This window comes from Rousettus aegyptiacus, unplaced genomic scaffold (assembly GCF_014176215.1).
Source record: "Rousettus aegyptiacus isolate mRouAeg1 unplaced genomic scaffold, mRouAeg1.p scaffold_m13_p_2, whole genome shotgun sequence".
NCBI classification, from domain to species: domain Eukaryota; kingdom Metazoa; phylum Chordata; class Mammalia; order Chiroptera; family Pteropodidae; genus Rousettus; species Rousettus aegyptiacus.
The window spans coordinates 166,436,469-166,456,652 of record NW_023416295.1 but is presented as its reverse complement, the minus strand read 5'-3'; the positions used below and the strand labels follow the sequence as shown (position 1 = coordinate 166,456,652).

The window sequence follows — 20,184 nt, the reverse complement described above, 5'->3', positions numbered from 1 at the left end:
AACAAGGAAGAGAAAACTGAGCCACTTGGGATCAGGGGGCAAGAGGGGGTTCCTTTGGTCAGGGTGCCCAGAGAAGAATACTTAGATGAGGTGAAAGTACTACTAGATCCTTTTAATCTGAGAAAATGCCTTCTGGGAAAATGTTGCTCAATAAATAAATGTTCTCCTCGTGAAATACCCCGGCGGGGTGCGTGAGAGAACGTAACAATGAGAACACGCACTCCTCTGCCGCTTGCTCAGAGCCATGGACTTTTCACTCATTATCCCGTCAGCCTTCCTGGACTCCCTGTGAGGGAGGGACAATTACCCTCATTTTACAGACGAGAAGACTGAGGTTCAAAGAAATAAGTTCATGTGCCCAAGATCAAAGAAAAAGTAAGGAGGGGCCCTCTCAATGCACCTAGCACCCAACCTCCACCTGAAACCACAGTGTCGACCCCTTACTGCTGGCGGTTGTATTTGAGTCAAGAGCACTGTGCTAGGAGTCGGAGGGCACAGCAGAAACCTGGCTCTGCAGCCCATGAGCCGTGGAGTCTCGGTATAGCCCTCTGCAGCACAGAGTGGTACTGGATGGTCCCTTGGGTCCCCTCCCACCATGACAGGTGGGTTCACCTGGTTTTTTCTTCTTCGACCTTCTCTTTGATGGAGAAAAGTAACACACGAGGGAAGAGAAGTAGGAGGATAACAGATGAGCTGCAGCTATGACCCGCACCCAGTGATTACACCTTGAGCCCGAGAGTATGTCTGTCTCAGAAAGGGGCACAGAGAGGAGAGGTGACTCTCTGCCACATGACATCCAGCCTAGAGCTTTGCTCACAGTAGGGACTCAAGCCCTGCTCTTGTATAAACAAGTGCATTTGTTCTATGCCAATTAAAAAAGCCGTGACATTATTTATGACCACATCCCATGCAGTGTGCGAACAATGCCTGCTGTGACATGCTGTTCTATTCCAGGACTCCTGTTTTAAGCAGGCCATGAGATATCTGAACAGTTCCAAACAGGGCTGTGATTAGCTGTCTGTATTAGTTATCTATTGCCGTGCGATACTGTTACCACACACTCGGTGGCTCAAAACAGCACACGTAATTATCTCATGGTTTCTGTGGATCAGGAGTGCAGGCATGGCTTAGCTAGGTCATCTACAAGGCTGCAAAAGAGATGTTGACCGGAACTACAGTTTCACCTGGGGCCTGACTGGGGAAGAATCCACTTCCTTGATCATATGATTATTGGCAACATTCCGTTTTCTGTGGACTCATTTTCCCACTGCCTGCGGGCTGGAGTTCACCTTTGGTTCCTCACCGCATGACTCTCTTCGTCAAGCAGCTCACTATGTGGCATCTTGCTTCTTCAAAGCCAGCAGGGAGGAGAGTCTCCTCCCAAGACAGGCATTGCAGTCTTATGTAACATGACCACATACACATTATCATATATACCTCATCACTTTGCGGTGTTCTGTTGGTTGAAAGCATATCATAGGCCCTGTCCACACTCAGGAAATTATGCAAGGATGTAAATACCAAGAGGAGGGGAGTATGGGGGCCACATTGGCTCACCCCCTAAACAGAGTGATCAGAATGTTGAAAGTCCTAGAAACCTTGGAGAATGAAGAACAGTTGAAAGCATTCAAAAAGTTTAACCTGGAAAAAGGAAAATAATAATAATAAACACTCATATTGCTTTAATTGACAACTTTTTATATAGGAGCTCACTTAACCTTCATACACCCCTGGAAGATAGATACTATTATCATCCCCATTATACAGATAAGGGAACTGGGGCACAGATAGTTTGAGTAACATGCCAAAGTGACACAGCTACCAAGCAATGTTGCTGGGAGTGGAACCCAGGCAGTCTGCCTCCTGAGTTCACGCCTAGCAAGGACTGTCAGTCATTAGAAGACGATGCTGAGCACCTCCCTCACCCTCGTGCCAAAGACACTGAAACCGAAGAGTAAAAGCTATTCAAGTGATAGATTTGGGGTCTATCAAAAGCTCTGAGTCCTCATTGTTGGGGCACAACTACCAGGGGCTGAGGAGCAGCTGTCCAGGGTAGACTAGGCAAGTGTGCTCCTGTGTGCCCCAGTCCTCACCACTCCTTATTGTCTCTTCAATTGAGGCGACAGGTCCGTTATTGCTCATACATACACGCCCATACACCTTGAACTCCTAGGCCAGGCATTCAGGCATATAAACCTGTGGTCACAGGAGAAGCAAAGGAGGAACTAAGCTTTAGTGACCATGGGAGAAGGTCACCAAAAGGAGGAAGAGGGCCATAGGACAGGAATTCATGTATCAGAGGGTCAGCCTCTGCTGTGAACCGAGACCAAGCCCCTCACCTCTCTGGGTCTTCAGCTCCCTTGCCTGGTTCCTGGATCACTGGTTCCTGGAAGGATCCAATGAGACCTGGTAGAGCGGACTAACTCCTAAACATCCTTGAAGGCCAGTGCCACAGACTAAGGGAAGCCAGATTCCTTGTGTTAGAATTACGAGGCCTGAAAACTCATTTATTTTCCTTCTTATTATGGAATTTTCCTTCAGAAATAGTTTTGAAGGGGTAAAAAAAAAAAACCAACCCTTTGATAAAATAAGAAAGGGAGAACTCATGGAGGGAAAGCTTTATTGTGAGGTAAGGAGCTCTTTGCTGATGCTTCTCATGCTTTTTGGTTCTGGGTTGTTTTGTTTTGTTTTTGAAAAAAAAAAAAAAACACTTCTTCAAGGAAAAGGAGGAAGAGAAACATATTCTGTTTCAGATCTACTCAGAACTTTAACTCTGTGCCCGAGAGTCCCAAGGCCGCCCCAGGAGAAAGGAGAATGTACCAGAAAATGAGCTGGGAAACGCCGAAATAACAGTTGTGCCTTGGCCCTGCCTCAGCACAGCAACTACAATAATGAAAGCTAACATTTAAGTAACACTTACTCTCTGCCAGGCACTGCTATAAGTACTTTATTATTAATTTCTTTAAGCCTCAGCCCAGTCTAGGGGGCAAATACATTACAATCTCACTTGATAGGTGGGGAAACTGAAACCCAGAGAGGTTAGGTAACTTGCCCAAGGCCACACAGCCCATCGGTGGCAGAGCCGTGACTCAAACCTGTAGAGTCTTATTCTAAGATTTGTGCCCTTAACCATGATCGAGTCAGACCCTTAAGGACTGATTGAGCAGTTACATTAGTAAGACATCATGCCATGTATCAAAGGAGCCAGAGGGAGGAAAAACGAGGCAGGAGGAAAGTGCAAAATCCTAAAAGTCAAGTCTTCCAAGTTTGTCCACTTTCCGGCTGTGGGACCTCGGGCAAGACCGCGAGCAACTGGGTCTTTGCCACTCTCAGTAGTTCCAGTGCCTGAAAGGAAGAAAAGGGGAGAGGAAGAAGGAGCGAAAAGGAAGGAAGAAAAGGAACAGGAACAATAATACTACTCATTAGAAGAGCAGCTAGCTTTTATTGACTGTCTACTAATGCCGGGCAGAGCTCAGTGCTTTGGCCACACTCTATCATTCAATCCTCGTAATGACGACCCTGTGATGTGGTTAATATCATTGCTGCCATTTGAAGGATGAAGAAATTGAGGAACAGAAAGTTCAGTAGCTCATCCAAGGTCACACAGCTGGTATATTGGGGAGGCTGGATTCCGGATTCCGACCACGTGGTGTCATTTTAGTGCCCAAGCTCTTAGCCTGTAACAGAAACAGTGAATATTTGAGGTCAAGGGGTAATCCCTCCCATGCGCAGGCTGTTAGGTGGATTACAAAGCTCTTCGTGGCGAGGTTTCCAAGGGTAGGGGTGGGGACAGAAATTTCCCGGGTCCTCAGCCTGAAGTTCTCTGTCAACACTTAGGTGGAAAATGCCAAGGTGCGCAGAGATGTGGGGATAAAACCAGAGCGGCTCAGGGGCGTGGACTGCCTTGCCCATTCAGGCGCTGCCTTGTCTGTGCAGCGGTACTGTGGTTACCTGCAACTTTGCTGCCCAGGACACACTTCTGAGACAGCCATCTCAATTCCTTGTCCCCTCGGGCCCAGCCCAGTTCAGCAAAGCACAAACCGGGTGCCATGTCCCACACCAGTGAGCTAGCAGCTGCTTAATTTGTGCTCAGGTGGGTAGGCAAAGGGAAACAGACATCCAGGCAGAATGCTTCGGAGGGCTCTGTCAGGGCTCGTCATTCCTGGGTTGGGCTTGGCCGTGCTGGAGGCAGAACGTGAGGCTTGCTCGGCCTTACCGTAAGAGGGAGCTCTTTGTTCAGTCTCCCTGCCCACGTTTCCCTTCGCCCTGGTCATCCTACTGCAGAAGGGAGCATGAGTATTTGCCCAATGTGTATCATCACTGGTACTGAGGATTCAAGGAGCTGGTACGGATAACATCACAGTTGCAACCTGCAAAGCACATACAGGTGGTAATCATGTTTTTCCTAATAATGCATTTCCTGGGAAGGCGGTAAGTCTTAGGGGGGAAAACATGGCCTGAGAGTCATGGGTTTGTTTCCAGTTCTGCCGCTAGCCAGCTGTCTGTCCTTGGGTAAGCCATTACACCTCCCTGTGCCAGAGTTTCCTCCCCCGGGAAGTGGGAATAATAACACCCACTTCAGAGAGTCACAGTGAGGATTGTTTGAGACTAGGCCTGGCTCATGGAAAAAACTTAATGAGGAGTGACGAGTGACATGTGCTTAAAGTCACAGTTTTCCGCCATTGTCCTTCTCTCGGGGCAGCCTGATGTCCTCCTCTGATGTCCAGGGCCAGATCAGAATTGGCCGTTACCAATATAAGCTAGCAACCTGTATCAGTTCTTTGTAGCACACGTCTCATTTTATATTTACTGGGATGTTTTTTGATTGATATCGGCCTCCTTCATTAGCCATATGGAAGCCGGGCCTATGTCTGTCTCTGGCCATCAGTGTAACTCCAGTGCTTAACACAGGCCTGGCTCATAACAGATGCTCAATAAATATTTGTAGAGTAAATTAGTGAACGAAACGAGATTACCCCCCAGTTTGCTGATGTATTCCATTTATTTGGGAGTGTTACAAATAGGTTTTTGTTATTCTTAGTGAAAGTCCTGGAGTTTATTCATTTCTTCTTAGGAAATAATTTAAGCATGGCGGAGATTATCTTTAAAACAGTGTCATCCTCTTTAACTCGTTCTTCATATGCTTTCTCGGGTGGGGCTACAGCTCAATGCAAACCGGGGGATTATACTCCACTCAACATAATCCCGTGAGAATATCTCCTAGGACAATCTCATCCGTCATGTCATAGGGTCTTGATGGAAACAGAAGGCTGGAAAATTTGGTCTTACATCATGGATCCCTTTTGCCTTTGGTCTAGAAAATTGGAAATGAGAATGGCCTTGTCTCTTCTCCAGATGGCATGAACATTAAAAAGTGAATGCTTCTAAGATCCTAGGGTGAAAGCACATAGTTATCTGCTTCCTGCCATAAAACTTCCTGCCTTCAGATGCCACTTATCAATTTCTTCACCCTAATGTGTCTTGACCAGCCAGGGTCCGATAGGAGAAATGAGTTTTCCTCTTGGTGTGGGAGCCTGAAGACCTCTATTACAGCACATTTCATCCTCCTTTGCAATAATTTAGTGTTTCCCACAGGTTTTAAGTGGCATCTCCATGAACTTTGTAGGAATAGTTAAAATTTCAGTACAATGTAGTACGTCGTATAAAAAACTTGATTAGCGCATTAAACCCACAAATTTATGAATATACTTGCTTAGCCTAAATCAAAACTGGCATTTTAAGTAAGAGGGGAAAAAAATGAGTCGATTCAAAGAAAATACCAAGTAAACATTAATGGTAAACTGTTACAAGAAAATGGCAAAAATTATGTATGCGGAAAGCTAATGTGAGAGTTTCAGAAATGCAGCAATTATTTATTTTCTTGTCTCTTTTCCCATGAATGTCTGAGTTCCTTTGGGATAATGACTGTCTTTTATTATTTATATCCGAAGCGTTAGTACACTACCTGACACGTAGGAGCTCAACGAATTTGGCGACTGTGGGGGGCATGGACGCAAAAATGACGGATGACTGAATGGTGGGACAGGCTCGGCGTCTCAGGCTCTGGCAAATCCACTGAGGCTGGAGCCTCCCCAATGTACTGGGAGCAACAGTGCACTGAGCGAGGACTTTCGTTCCTGAACAAGTTTCTGTGTGATAATAATTGATAAAAGGAGGGCTGGTCCAGCTCCAAGCCATGAAATGAAACCTAATGTGCCCACATACCAACTTCCCCCTTCTCAGAGTCGACTCACAAGACAGGATGTCCAGCTGCCTGGAATGAAGGATTTGCTGAGAGTACCAAAATTCACCGCTAGGGCACGAAAGATGCTTTGGACAGAACACACTGGCTGTGTGGCCTTGGATAGGTCACTTAATGTCTCCGTGCCCGCCTCCTTCTCTGTGGGATGAAGGAGTCATTACAGCGAAAGCAAATCCGTGATTCTGGGGCCGGGGCGGGCGGGGGGGCGGGGGGTTGGCGGGGGGGGGGGCGGTGGGCGCTGGTTCTGAATTTGAAACTCGCAGGGAAGGCAGTTGGGAGGAGGTGCCGGTGAGCTGGCGCAAAGCCGGGTTCAGGCTGGAAGAACTGACGCCGTGACACCCAGCGATCATCTGTACGGTCAGCATCGTGAGTGGCTCTGGGTGGTGATATTCTCGAGGTCATTTATGAGCACTCCCAGGTTTAGGAACTTTTCCCAGGGGCAAGGGGTGGCTTCTGCTGCTGGGGCCCCCACCTTGCCTTTCAATGCCCAGCCAAGCAAGCAGGTTTTCTTCCACTTTGAATTCTTATGTCTCTCCCTAGGACTGCACATCTCAGTTTACTGAATGCTTTTCATGTCGTCTGTCCCATCTGACCCCTATGGGATCCCAGAGGAGCCCACTGAGAGTAATGCAGAGGGAGGGCGGTAACTAAATGCTCAGTAGAAAGAACACCTGCTGTGGAGCAGAAGAGTGACCTCAAAGTGGCCCAGAGGATTAGACTTGGAGCCAGAACCCTGTGATCAAACTCGACCAGGTGCCAGATGTGTGACCCTGGGAAAACTACCCTGCTCTGAGCCATAGCGTTCTCCTCTGTAAAATGGGGCCTCATAGGGCTGTCATGACACATGTTTAGCAATTGTATTTTATTACCTCTTAGGGTACTTCGAGGATTCATGGAAATAATAGGTGCATTCATTTCCCGGGGCTGCCGTAACAACGGACCACTAACTGGGTGGCGTAAAACGACAGAAATGTATTCTTTCACGTTTCCAGAGGCCAGAAGTCCCAAATTAGTACCGTCAGCCTGAAATCTAGGTGTTGGCAGGGCACCACTTTCTCTGGAGGCTCTGGGGGAGAACCCCTTCTTTGCCTCTTCCAGTTTCTTGTGGGCGCCAGCATTCCTTGGATGGCGGCTGCATCTCTCCAACCTCTGCTTCCACCTCCATGTGGCCTTCTCCTCTGTGCATGTGTCAACCCTACATTTTCCTTCCTCTTACAAGGGTATGCGTGATGGCATTGTGGGCCCACACGGATAATCAAGGATAATCATCTCAAAACCCTTAATTTCATCACATCTGCAAAAAAAACCTTTTTCAAATAAGGTAACATTTACATATTGTAGAGATTAGGATGTGGATCTCTTCGGGGAGGCCATTTTCAGCCTATCACATGGCCCTTTACAGAAAAAGTTCACTAATCTTGTCCTAGAAGGATAAGGAAGCCACTCCCAGACCGATCAGCTCCTACCCTCTGAATGTGCCTTCTGGAGGCCCCTCAGCTCACTCGGTATCTACGTGTGGCCCACGCCAGGGTTCTCCATTTTGTTAAACGCTTCCTGGAGCTGCCTCTATCATCCTCACCCCTGCCCCACTTCCCCCTGCCAAAAAAAAAAAAAAAAAAAAACGTAAAATAACGCCAACATCTGCAACATTTTTTGACCTCTGGTCCTGCTTTTATTCCCCCTTGGCTCAGTGCTCTCCTTGGAGACAGAAAAAAATGAGAGAACTTTTAGCAGTCTAGTTCTGTTTTCCAGAGTAGGACCCTTTCTTCACCTTATTTTTTTTTCGGCTTGATGGCTTTTCCAGATGTTCTAGGAGGACGTTGCCCCATCCAATCTGGGCTAAGACAGTATCCAGACATCCTACAGAGCCTCATGCAAACAACCATCCTTTTCGAGAAAAATCACTCTGCTTCCCAAGCCTCAGCTCACTAAGAAACGTATTCACTTCCCCTTTCAAAATTTGATCATGGAAATAGAGATATCTTAGTTTCTGGGTGTCCTCATTGACTAGTAAAACTAGCATAAATATGATGCGAAATGAATGTTTGCTGTGGGAATGAATGAATACCACACACACGCCTAGATAATCTTCCCTGTATAAAGTGCACATCTTTTTGCATAGTCCACAAGCTTGAAAATGAAAAAGGACATTGTTCACCTTTCGATGGGGTGTTTGAAATGCACACTAAATATGGGCATCAAAGCTTTGGGGATCAGTATGTCATGTGACCCTCCCCTGTGAAGGAGGCAGGCGGATGTTATGATCTCCATTTTAAAGAGGGGAAACTGAGGCTCAGAGAGGTCAGGTAACTGATCTAATGTCAGACAGGTATTAGGTGGAAGACTCGGTCCTGGAGCCCATCCCCCACCCATCATTGTTTCTGAGGCCCACAGTATAACAGAGGCAGTGCGGAGGATGCCAAGACCCTGGCTGGGAAGTTAGGAAGCTGCTTCTGGTGTCTTCTCCGTCACTAAATCTGTGGGTGAACTTTTTCTCTCGGGTACTCAGAATTTTAACATCTGTGTGATGGACAACTTCGAGGGGCAAAGAGTTTACATAAAATAATAATAATAATAACCAGTTAATTGAGCATTTTACGATGTGCCAGGCACTGTTCTATATGCTTTCCATAAATTAACTCGTTTACGCCTCATGACATCATTACGAGTGCTCTTAAAACAGCCTCTTTGGAGAAGAGAAAACTGAGACAAAGAACTATGAAGAACCTTAGTTCAGGGCCACACACCTATTAGTTGGGGAACGTAAAATGTCAGGAATAAGGAACCTGCTATGTTCCATAGATGGGTGAGGGAAGGTCTCTTTGACGAGGCAGGCACAGGAATAAAGGGGAAGAGAGATAGCCATGTTGATATTTAGGAGAAGAGTTTTTAGACCAAGAGAATATCAGGCGAAGAGGCTCTAAAATGGGGGGGGGGGGCATCCTTGGTGTTGCAAGAGCAGCAGGTGAGCATAGGGAGTGACAGGGACGGGTGGGAGATGAAGTCAGAGATGGGATGGGGGAGGGGCGGGCTCTGTAGGACCTGTAACTCCTGGTAAGGAATTTGGCTTTTATTCAGAGTGAGATGGGGAGCCATCTCAGGGCTTTGAGCAGAAGAGTGGCATTCGACTTACCTTTGAAAGCATTGCTCTGTCTCCCAGGAGAAAAAGACTAGTGGGGTGTGGGGTGGGGCAGTGGCAAGGACAGAAGCAAAGAGCAGATAGAGATGATTGCAATGACCCAGGAGAGAAATGACGGTAACTTGGACCAGGGGTAGCAATAGACATGATAAAATGCAATCAATTATGATTTTATGTTGAAGGCATGGCTGACATAATTTGCCAATGGATTGGAAATGGGGTATAAGAGAAAGAGAAAAAACAAAAGAGACACCAAGGCTTTGGGGCTGAGAAAAATAAAAGGAGCTGCCCTTTATGAGATGGGGAGCCTGCAGATTAGCGGTTGGGGGCCTGGGAATGAGAGTTCGGCTGCCGACATATTACACTAGAATGCCTAGTAGGCATCCACGTGCAGATGCTGAAGAGGCAGTTGAATCCGGGGTAGAGAGAGAAGATTGTCTGGTGTCATCAGTACATAGATAATAGTTAAAGTCATGAGGCTGGGTGAGATCGCCATGAGAGGGAGTGTGGATAGAGAAAACCAGAGACCAGAGTGCTTCTAAGTTTAGAGGTCAGGAAGGTGAGGCAGAATCAGCAAAGGTGACTGAGATCAAGCAGTTGGTGAGAATCAAGAATGATGTCCCAGAAGCCAAGTAAGGAAAGTGTTTCAAGGAGGTGGAGTGATCAACGGTGGCAAATGCAACTGCTTGGTAAAATACAACGGGAGTTGAAATTTGGTCATTATATTTAGCAGTGTGGAGGTTATTGGTGACCTTGACAAGTGGAAGAGTGGGAGTGAGCTCGTAAGAGTGGAAGAGAAGAAGCAGAGTCCAGAAGTATAGACTTTTTGCTATAAAGGTGAATAGAAAAGTCGGACGGCAATTGGAGGAGAATATAAGGTCGAGAAAGGGATTTTCTTTTTAAGGGAGGTATTCCAGTAGCCTGTTTGAATGATGATGAGAATGATCCAATTGTAAAAGAAAAGTCGATACAGGAGAGAGAGGAGAAATTGGTAGACGAGAAATTCTAGAATCATTGAAAGTGAATGTTATCTAGAGCACAAGTGAAGGATTCCCATGGGAAGGAGCAGAGAGGTCATCCAAAGGAGCAAAAGAGGGAAAGCACAGTGTATGGCAAGAGGTACTAGAAGCCAAGTAATACGGTGGTGGGAGCTCTGGCAGATTTATTCTGATTGCTTCTGATGCTTTCAATGAAGCAGAAAGTGAGGTCATTATCACTGAGAATCTGGAGGAGGAAGATATATTAAAAGTGTAAGAAGAAAGGATACAATTGCCTAAAATTGTGGGAGAGTGAATAGACTAGGGAAGCATAATAGGATGACAGAGTAGTCCTGAGTTCTAAAGTTAATGGTCATATTTTTCCCCAGCCATGTTCGGACGTGGTATATCCTGGTATCACCTTTGCAACTGGTGGCAAAATAAGATGAAACAGAGTGATGTTTGTGGTAGGAGGGCAAGATTGGTTTTTAACGTGTTTGAGTGCCTGTGGCGTTAGGTGGCCAGGAGGCAGTTGATGATATATATGAAGCATGTTTCTTCTGAAGCCTAGAAATCAGACACTTCAAAGAAAAGGAGTAAAAATCATTGAGAGAGGCCATGAGAAGGAGAAAGACCTCTGAATTTGCCTAGAAGGAAGCTGGTACTGGGTCTACTGGGTCATCTCAGAGCACTTAGCAGAAATGCAAATACAAGGAACTCTTGAGCAAAAACATAAAAGCAATAAAAGAAAAGACCCAAGAGAGCTATGTACAAATAATAGGAGCTTTGGAAAAAGAAAACAGAATCACTGAAAGAGAAGAGATACTTTAAAGATGTAATAGAAGAAAATGTCCCTGAATTAAAGAAAGATCTGAGTCATCTGATCAAGATGACTCAAAGATTAATGATATAATAAAGATTAATGATATAATAAATACAAAGACAAAATCTGATGATGAAAGATTAACGATATAATAAATACAAAGACAAACTCTGATGATGATTCTGAGCTCCATAGTAAAGAGAAAACCTGAAAAGTTTTCAAAGAGAGATTATGGCCTATTTACAAAGGAAAGAGAAGGAGGCTGGCAACTGGCACCCATCTACAACACTGGAATCTTAAAGACAGTGGAACGACTTTCTCAGATTAATGAGACAAGTGTATATTATCCAGGATTTCCTTACTTAGCCGTGATGTCATTCATATTAAAGGGGCTCTAATATAAAAGAATTCAAACTCTACCATCTATATACTCTTTCTGAGAAAATTACTTAGGGATATACTCCAATCAAAAGAAGAACCAATCAGAACAAAGATCTCAGAATTAGGGAAGACAAAGCGTACAAGTAAATTTTATTTGTGTGTGTGTGTGTGTGTGTGTGCGTGTGCGTGTGTGTGTGTGTGTGTGTGTGTGTGTGTTTAAGGTTATCAGCAATCCTTTAGGGGAGCAATCCTAGGAAAGTAATAGAAGCAGAAGCTAGATTGTGGGGCATATGAAAGCTGTAGCCAGAGAATACTCCTTCAAGAAGTATAAAGATAAAACAAGAAGGGAAGACCACTTACAGGAACAAAAAATACTTGACTTTATTTATAAAAACAAAACCCAAGCATGTTTGTAAGCAGAGGACAAGAAATGGTAAGCAAGCAGAAGTGGAAGGTGTGCAAACATGGGTGACAGCCCTGACACACAGTAGGGAGAAAGTCAATGCTGATGATTTGAGAGTAGGATTCTTTCTATTCTAGAAGGCACAGATCTTATACTCGGGAGGGAGGAAGAAATATGGGATTGGTTGGCAGGAGAAAAGAAAGAAAGGATGGGGAATGGACGAGAGGTAAAGAAAACAGTTTACTATAGATACCCAAAGGTCTCTCATAATTGCACACATAAAGCATACAGTTTAGTATAAGTCTATTTAATTCTGTAACCTGGGATCATAGCTTTGTTGGCTCAGCATTTGTCTGGGATCTGTCTACTATTACCCATTGATGTATAACTACCATAGACCTCTGAAGGACTGATACAAGGGACTGATTATCTGGAAGTCCTAGACCGGGCACCTTGGGAAAAGCATCAAGATATTTGGTTCTCAGTGATATGACAAAAGTGGGAAAGTCTCATGAAGGCAGGGACGGGCACCCAGGACAGAATCAGGTCACTTTATAAACAGCACGGCATAAGAATGGGGCTGGCTGCAGGGAGAGATTCTGAGCCGCAGAGGTTCAAATCTTGGTTCTCGTTTGCTGTGGGACCTCGAGAGAACAATTCTACTTCTCTGAGCAGCAGCTTCCTCATCTATAGAAGAGAACAGTAGCACAGTCCTTTCAGAGCTTTTGTGACTATCACAATCGTTCAGCGGAGGTTGTGGAATGTGCCAGGCGCTGTTCCCAGGGCTGGGGATCCATTGGTAAAGGAAACAGTCTATGTTTCTTCCTCCCTAGGTGAGCGAGACAAGAAAAGCTACAGGCACAGAGCCCGGGGCATGAAAAGCACAAAAACTGCTCAACACATCCCACTTCCACCCTATCCCTTCCCAGAGTGGCTTTCCAAAGCTTCCACCCCCCAGGCCCAGCCTTCCTCCCCAGGGCGGCAAAACTGTATGGCTCTGATCTCCACACCAAGAAGGTGTGGCCTTCCTCCTTTCGGCAAAATGCCCTGAAAACCAAGCTCTCTCGTCTGGACAGGAGCTGGGGGAGGAAGCCTAGTGCGTGGAGGTCTTGGGTTTCCAGGCCCATAAGAAATCTCAGGCCCAGCTTGAACAAGGTGGCTCCTTGCAGGCCCCTGTCCCAGGGGTGGCTGCTTGCCCCACCCAGACATTCTTCCCTGGGGCCTACGTTTCAGCGTGAGCTCCAGTCCCTTGAAAACACAGGATCGCATGCTCAGTAGTGCGTGATCTTTTTTTCATTTTTAAACACCTAAACTTCGTGTCTGTGCAAAAAGGTGCACAGCCCCAGGCCTCGCTTCGCCCCTCCCCTTCCTCAAGCCCTTTCCCAGGCCATTTCCTCTCTCGGCATGCCTGTGCGTTCCAGTCCACGTGTCCAGCTCTCCCAGGAGGCCTTCCTGCCTATGTGCACCCTCCTCGCCATGTGACCCTCCTCCGCTGTCACCCTCTCGCCTGGATGGGCCTGTCATTTTCTCATTATTGTCATAACCCCAGACCCAAACTTGCCCTCCACTTCCTGTTTCCAATTAAACCTCATCCTTTCAGGAATCCTAGGCCACTTTGTTCTGTGGTCTCCAGAGAGGAGAGTGACAGCCTGTAGGGGAGGGGGGATTCCCACTGACCGGCTTGGTGGACTTGGCCAGAGAGATTCAGGGAGGTGGGTTAAAAGCTGTGGAGACCCCGCAGCAGATGCAGTGGGTGAATTGAGTTTGCGGTGGGTGTGGGGCGGGGTGTATTTTCCTTCCTTGTCTCATGATTTCTTTTCACAGCTGTGGTTCCTTGCAGGCCTAACATTCCAGTTCCCAGAGCTAATTTTAGGTTCTTGGGACTGGCTTTTTCTAAGTGACCCTGGCCCCCGCCTTTCCCCTTCATTTGACGAATTCCGTCCCACTGGCTCACACAATCCACACTCTTTCACGCTCCTCTCCAGTCAGTGGGGAGGAACTGTAGTGCCGGTCCCCCCACCAGCCCAAAGACCCTCAGGAAGCAGGAAACTGAATAGAGGAGCCATGGAATGGGAATCCTGGAAGGCCCAAAGGGGGTGGGGGTGGGGAGCGACTTCCTGCCTCCAAATAAGGAGATGATGTTGATCTCATCAGTCATGAGTGCACAACCTTCTTACAGCCTTTAAGAGCAACTACGAAGGAGGACAAAGGAGCAGGAATGAGAACGAGGACAAATAGGGGGACCCCTGCCATTACGTCCCCATCCCAGTATTTACGCAGCACACGAACCTGGGCCTAGTGAGTGGCTGAGTTCAGAGTCTCGCTGTTTTCTCCAGTCACGAGGTAGACATCTCATTGTGTTTCAAAGTGGGAGAGACACGTGCCATCTTCTCCGTGCCTCTAATTCCACAGTGTGGGGAACCGAGCCCCAGAGGCAAGATGTGACTTCCCCACGGTCAGATCTGAGAGAAAGGTTATGTGAATGAAGCCAGAGCCTGGGCCGAGACTAGAACTCGGGCCCCCCACCCTGCCCCTCAGGGTTCTCTCAGACACCGCGCAGCCTTCGGCTGTGGTTCTGCTTCGTTTCTTGTCATTTGAGAGGAGGCTGCAGCTTCCTCTATCACCACGAGCAATGCGGCTTTTGGGTACCTCCATCCCAAACTCGCTTTCTCAGCCCACCCTCGGTCCACCTCCCTACCAAGGGTGAGGCCGAAGGTCTGGGGAGAGGGGCGGTCCCATAGGGAAATGAGCGGGCCACCTGCCGCAGGCCCCAGGCCCCGCCGATAGGCTCCGCGAGCTCTCACAGAGAGAGGTGGAGATGCTGGTCTGTGCTTGATCCCGGTCTCTGCCAGTTCATCAGGAACGTTGATTAAGAACTGGGCCCTCTACACCAAATTTTGGAGGCATCAGTCATCAAAAATCCTGCCTGGCCATCAGCGGCGACTGTCCGGTTCCCTTGGATCCTTTCCTACTACTTGAACTCCCTTTTTCCGTGCCCTATTCTCCTTCCCTCTTTCCTTCCAGCTGCATTCAATCCCTTGCCTTCCGTCTTGAGTGTTCCTCATATAGGGAAGTAAATATAAGGTTCCCACTGGGGCAGAATCTTCCAAAGGCTTCACGGGACTTCTCAGTGCCCGGCCACTCTTTAGATTTTCTGTATCCCCAAGGCAGTACTGTGTGGCTAACAGCATGCGGATAGACTGTCTGGATTTGAGTCCCACTCTGCCTCAGTTTCCACATCTGTAAAATGGGAATAAATACCACAGGGCTCTTGTAAAGATGAAAAGAGTTCACACGATATACACAAATGTAAAAATTCATCAGGCAGTCCTCTTAAGATTAGAGCACTTTATTATTAATTTACTGTATACATGTTATACTTTTAAGAAGATTGAATGAGCTCATACATCGAAATTAGTTCATATATTTATTTAAAGCATTCAGTGTCTGAAACGTAGTAAGTGTCAATAATGATGCTTGTTATTGTTATAGTAGTTATTATTATTGTTTAACCTTGGTCTCTCTGAATATTTGCTCCTGAATATTTAGAATAATGATAATATCTCTTATTTGACTAATGGTTTCCAGTTTACTAAGCGGTTTCCTATGCATTCTCTCATTTTTGTTTATCACAACAACGACCCTTTCAGATGGTCACTATTTCCTCCCACTTTACAGATGGGGAAGCTGAGGCTCAGAGAGGTGGAGTTGACTTGCCTAGATCATCCAGCCAGTAGATGGAGAACTAGGACATGCCTCCAAGTCCACGTGACTCCCGCAAAGTCTCCACCCCACCTCACTCTGCCCCTCGCCGTCTCAGTTCTCAGATCCTACCCGACTTCCTGGTTACAGACACTGGGTTTCCTTGAACCTGGGGATTTCTATGTCTTAATGTCTCAGGGAAGTGACCTACACAAGGTCCCATGGCTTAATATGCCAAAACTGAAATAAAACCCATGTCTCTTGAATTTCCAGTCTGGCTCTGTTTCCTCCTCAACCTTTTATCTTGTTGGCCTATTTTCAATTTTGATGCATTATAACAAAGAGAAAGACTTTTATTTGTTGTTCCCACTGAATTAAAGGAACCAAAGCCGTTACATCAGGAACTGAGATACATTACGTCATGGGTGAGGAACATATGGACGTGGGGCAAGGAGGTTCCAATTCTTATTCCACTGCTGCCACCATAGTGCCTGTCACTCACGTCACTGCTCTTTCATAGCGCTGTTCAAAACCCTGGCTCATTCCTTCTTCAGGAAGACGGCACCCTGTGGAATCCATAAGTTGGGGGAAACCAATGCCAAGACACCCATCCAGGCCCCGGCTGAGGAAAAAAGACCCTGGGTGCCGCTGAGGGTCCTCTCTCCAGTTATTGGAGCCCTTCAGAAGCCCCACCAGACTCTGCTTTCCGGTCTCCCTCATCCCTACCCCCACCTCGCAATCTCCTGATATGGTCGTTTTAAGGAAAGTTCCATTTTAAGGAAACCTCACAGGAACACTGATGTTTGAGGGTTTGGTTCTTCCTGCCTCCCATTAAAGACTGGTTTTGAAGTTGTTTTGCTGAATCACTTGGCAAAAAGTAAATAAATAAATGCAGGAAGGGAATCTTGCTCAAAAGGAATTCTGTTGTCTTCCTAAAAAGACAAAGCAGCTGTCATCGCCCAAGGAATTTGAAGTACCTGGCCTCTCCAGGGCTATACTCCATCTTGGGAGTTCTCAGGCAACCCCACCAGAGAAGAACCTGTCCAGGCCCTAAGCAGAGCTCAAAACTAGGATGCCAACCCTCAAAGGTAAGCTGCCTGCATCCCAGCACCTCTGGGTGGCCTTACCTTGCTGTTGTCCTTCCCCTCTCCCCAGGGTAGGAGAAGAAGGAGTGACTTGCCCCTGGGTCCTAACTGCCTATGAATGTGCTGGGTTTCCTTTGGAGACCTGTGCACATGGCTTCCACCAGCCACCCCTTGCTCCTCACCCATGTCTCATTATTTAACTGGGCTCCTCCCCTCCATAAAAATAACAGAACAGAGAGCTCTTTATAATCAACTAGTCCGATTCCCTCTTGTTGTCGACAAGGAAACTGAGGCCAGAGAGCAGCAGCAACTGATACCGGCTCACGTGGCACCTTTGTGCAGAGTTAAGGCTCGAATGGAAGACAGTCCGTGGACCCCAACCTCCAGAGACTGGCAGGAGCCACTCTCCTCTGGGTTGGAGAACTGGCTGGGAGTCCACGTGCCCCAGGAGCCCCTCCCTGTAGAGCGAAAGGGCAGGGAAATGAGAGATTAAGAGGAACATTCAAGGAGACCCCTTCCTTGCAGCCTCTCAACCGATTTCGAAGTCTCCTGGTCCCTCACTGTGGGTGGAGTCTTCTTAAAGCATCTCACCAAGCATCTCTTGTCCTATTCAAAATCCTTCCATCGCCTCAGTCCCAGTCCACTCCCAGTATCCCTGGCGTTCGAGGCCTTCTGATATTTTCCCCATCTTCTTTCCCAGTCCATCATAACCCCACCTCTCTGAACCTGTGGGGAGTGGGGAGGACCACACTCTGCTCCTGGCCAGTCCCAGGAGCCCAGGTATTGGAGTCAGGCTGCGGTGGACGTGCCAACAGGTGCCCTGTATGCACCTTTGTCAGCTTCTCCCGCTGTGGTGGAAGAAAGGGTACCTCCAGGAGGCACTCCCCGCACTCACTCTGAGACCCTGGGCCCCTCTCTTGCCACCTCTGAGCCCCGTTTCCTCACGAGCTGAGATATTGCTCCCCACCTCATCCCCTTGAGAGAAGTAATGGCTTAACTTAGAGAAAAGTAAAGCATCCGGCAGTGCAGTAAGTGTTCCCGCTCTCCATCAGCTGAATGGCAGGGCAGAGGAGCGGAATGGAAAGAATGGAGGGAAAGCCCTCTCTTGGAATATTTAGACTCCAGAGGAAGAGGGAGGACCTCAGGGATGTGCCAGGCACTGTCCCGCCTGGCCAGTGGTGGGTGGGCTTCCGTGAAGCAGACCGGTGTGGGCGGGGATATGACTGCTCACGACCAGCTCCGTCCAGACAAGCGCCTCAAAATTGCTGAATCTCAAGGTTGGAAAGAAGCACCTTTGGAAAAGGTCAAGCAGTCTAGTCAGAGGCTGATTTGAAAACACTCTTCTGTTAGTTGCTCCACGAGCCAGAACTTCATCCCAGCTACATCACAGCGAGGCCACGATTTTCATTGTCAGCTCATTGTAGCTGAGCTCATTCTATGTGTCCCTGGTTTTCTCACATTCGGTCTCATTTAATCCTCTCAAGAGCCCCGTAGTCAGACCCATCATTTCACTGTGAGGGAATTCAGGATTGAGAAGATTAAATAATTTTCCCAAGGCCACACAGCTAATAATTTTATTTCACAGGTATTTGTCGAGCACCTAGTAGGTACCAGGTAAGCCTGGTGATACAGCAATAAGCAAGGTAACCTCGATCCCCAACTGATCCCCCAGTTCCTTCTGCCTCTCACTTGCTGCCTCTCCCATCTGGATACAACTAAACACAGGGTTTGAGTAACTTTGAAAGATTTTAAGAGGCTAGGATAAAATCTTTGAGTAAAGTTTAAAAAAATGTGATCAGTGGTTTTCCACAGGGGAAGTACTGTCCCTCGGGATGCAGTTTGGAAACTGGTGGGCAGACTTTGGTGGTCATCACAAGCAATGAGCACTACGGGAACTTAGTGGCCTGAGACAGGGACGTGCAAGGGACAGTCCCAGATAGCCAAGAGCTATCTCATGCCCCATGGGCCCTGACTCTCCCACCAGACACCAGCGAGGGGAAAAGCCATTCGTAATTATCCGAACCAAGAACCTCACTCCACATTAAATTCAAACACAAGCATTCGAATGAGGAACAGTTTAATATATACCCTTCCCTTCCCCCCACTGCCCCCAAATGCAACTCCCTCATAAATTCAGGGAAAATTCCACTTTGTTCTGTTTGAACTTTACCAAGAGTTGTTTCAAGAAATCATGTCACCAATGGCAACTCCACTCCTAGCCTTCAAGTTGCTAATAAAACATCTGAATCAGTCCCCATTTGGAGCTGTTAAATTCATAGTGATTTAATGCATGAGCATGAGCATCAGACTATTTCATTGTCTTCCAGTGTAGTCATGGGTAAGTTTATAAACGGAAACACATTATTAGTTTTTACTATAAATTATTTCTCTTCAAATTTTCCTTAATTAAAAAAAAATCATTTATGTAGGCTAACTATGAATTCTATTTCAACATAGTCGGAGGGACATTACAGGAAATTTGGTATAGAAAAGGGCATTGGGTGTGAGAAGGTGGGGGAGGGGCCACTGCAATAGGGGAAGGGTCACCAGCAGGAGAAGGGCAGTGAGCTCTTCCTGTCACGCCACTAAGGACAGGGAGTGAAAGCTGGGCTTACGGGACTTGGAATAGACTTGGGGCACATTTCCTGGTCAAGAAAGCTGCTGTCATCACAGTAGAAACCCAAATGGAAAGACCACTGAGGTTGGTGTCAAAAAATGTGAGCCTGAATCTTTGTTCCACCACGTCCTGACGTTAAAACCAGGCAAAACCACCCTGGCCTTTGTTCTTACATGGTAGAGAGAGCATCTTGGACCAGATGAGGTGCTCTTGTGGTCCATTCTGTGGACCTAGGTCAGTCTTTGAGGCCTCTCAAGATTCCTTGTGCTTCTGGAACAGCCAATGTGGTGGATCTGGAGGCAGGGGAGTGGAAGTGATAAGGGCATCTACCCAGTTTGAACCTTTCTACGCCACCATGGACAAGTCACTCTATTGCTCTGAGCCTTAATTTTAACCACAGTAAAATGGGAATTCAAACAGTCATACTTCGTTGGGGTTATGTAGCATTTGGGGTTTAACAAGATAGCATCTACGAAAAGTGCCAGAACCAGTAGTTCTCCATAAATGTTAGATGTTAGCTCCCTTCCTCCAGACTCCTTCTCCTTCCCCCACCTTGAGCCCAGTTCCCAGCCTCTGTCTCTCACCCCACACTCCTGTCCAGAGCTGGCTTAGGGAGAGAGGAAGTGGGGTGGGGCTGAGTCCCACCTTTGATCTCATGCAGAGAACAGAGGTTAGAAGTCCCCTTATACTGCGGAGTGTCCACCTCCCTCTCTGGCCAGCTGTCGGGTCTATGGGGAGATAAGTGACTAAGATAGAAAGAATTTCTGGAGTCCTCTCTGGCCCTGGCTCAAGGCC

At 47.1% G+C, this 20,184-nt stretch overlaps 1 protein-coding gene and 1 long non-coding RNA gene across 8 annotated transcripts in view; one reads left to right on the top strand and one right to left on the bottom strand.

Annotated features, from left to right (window-relative positions):
• Window positions 1-20,184, top strand: part of SYN3 (synapsin III) — a 400,752-nt gene that overhangs the window by 205,939 nt on the left and 174,629 nt on the right. The window lies entirely within an intron of this gene.
• On the bottom strand, window positions 3,423-4,061 carry LOC118613629. The gene is made up of 2 exons (XR_004955575.1): window positions 3,952-4,061; window positions 3,423-3,677 (listed from the first exon to the last, which is right to left on the bottom strand). It is a non-coding gene; the product is annotated as an uncharacterized LOC118613629 (long non-coding RNA).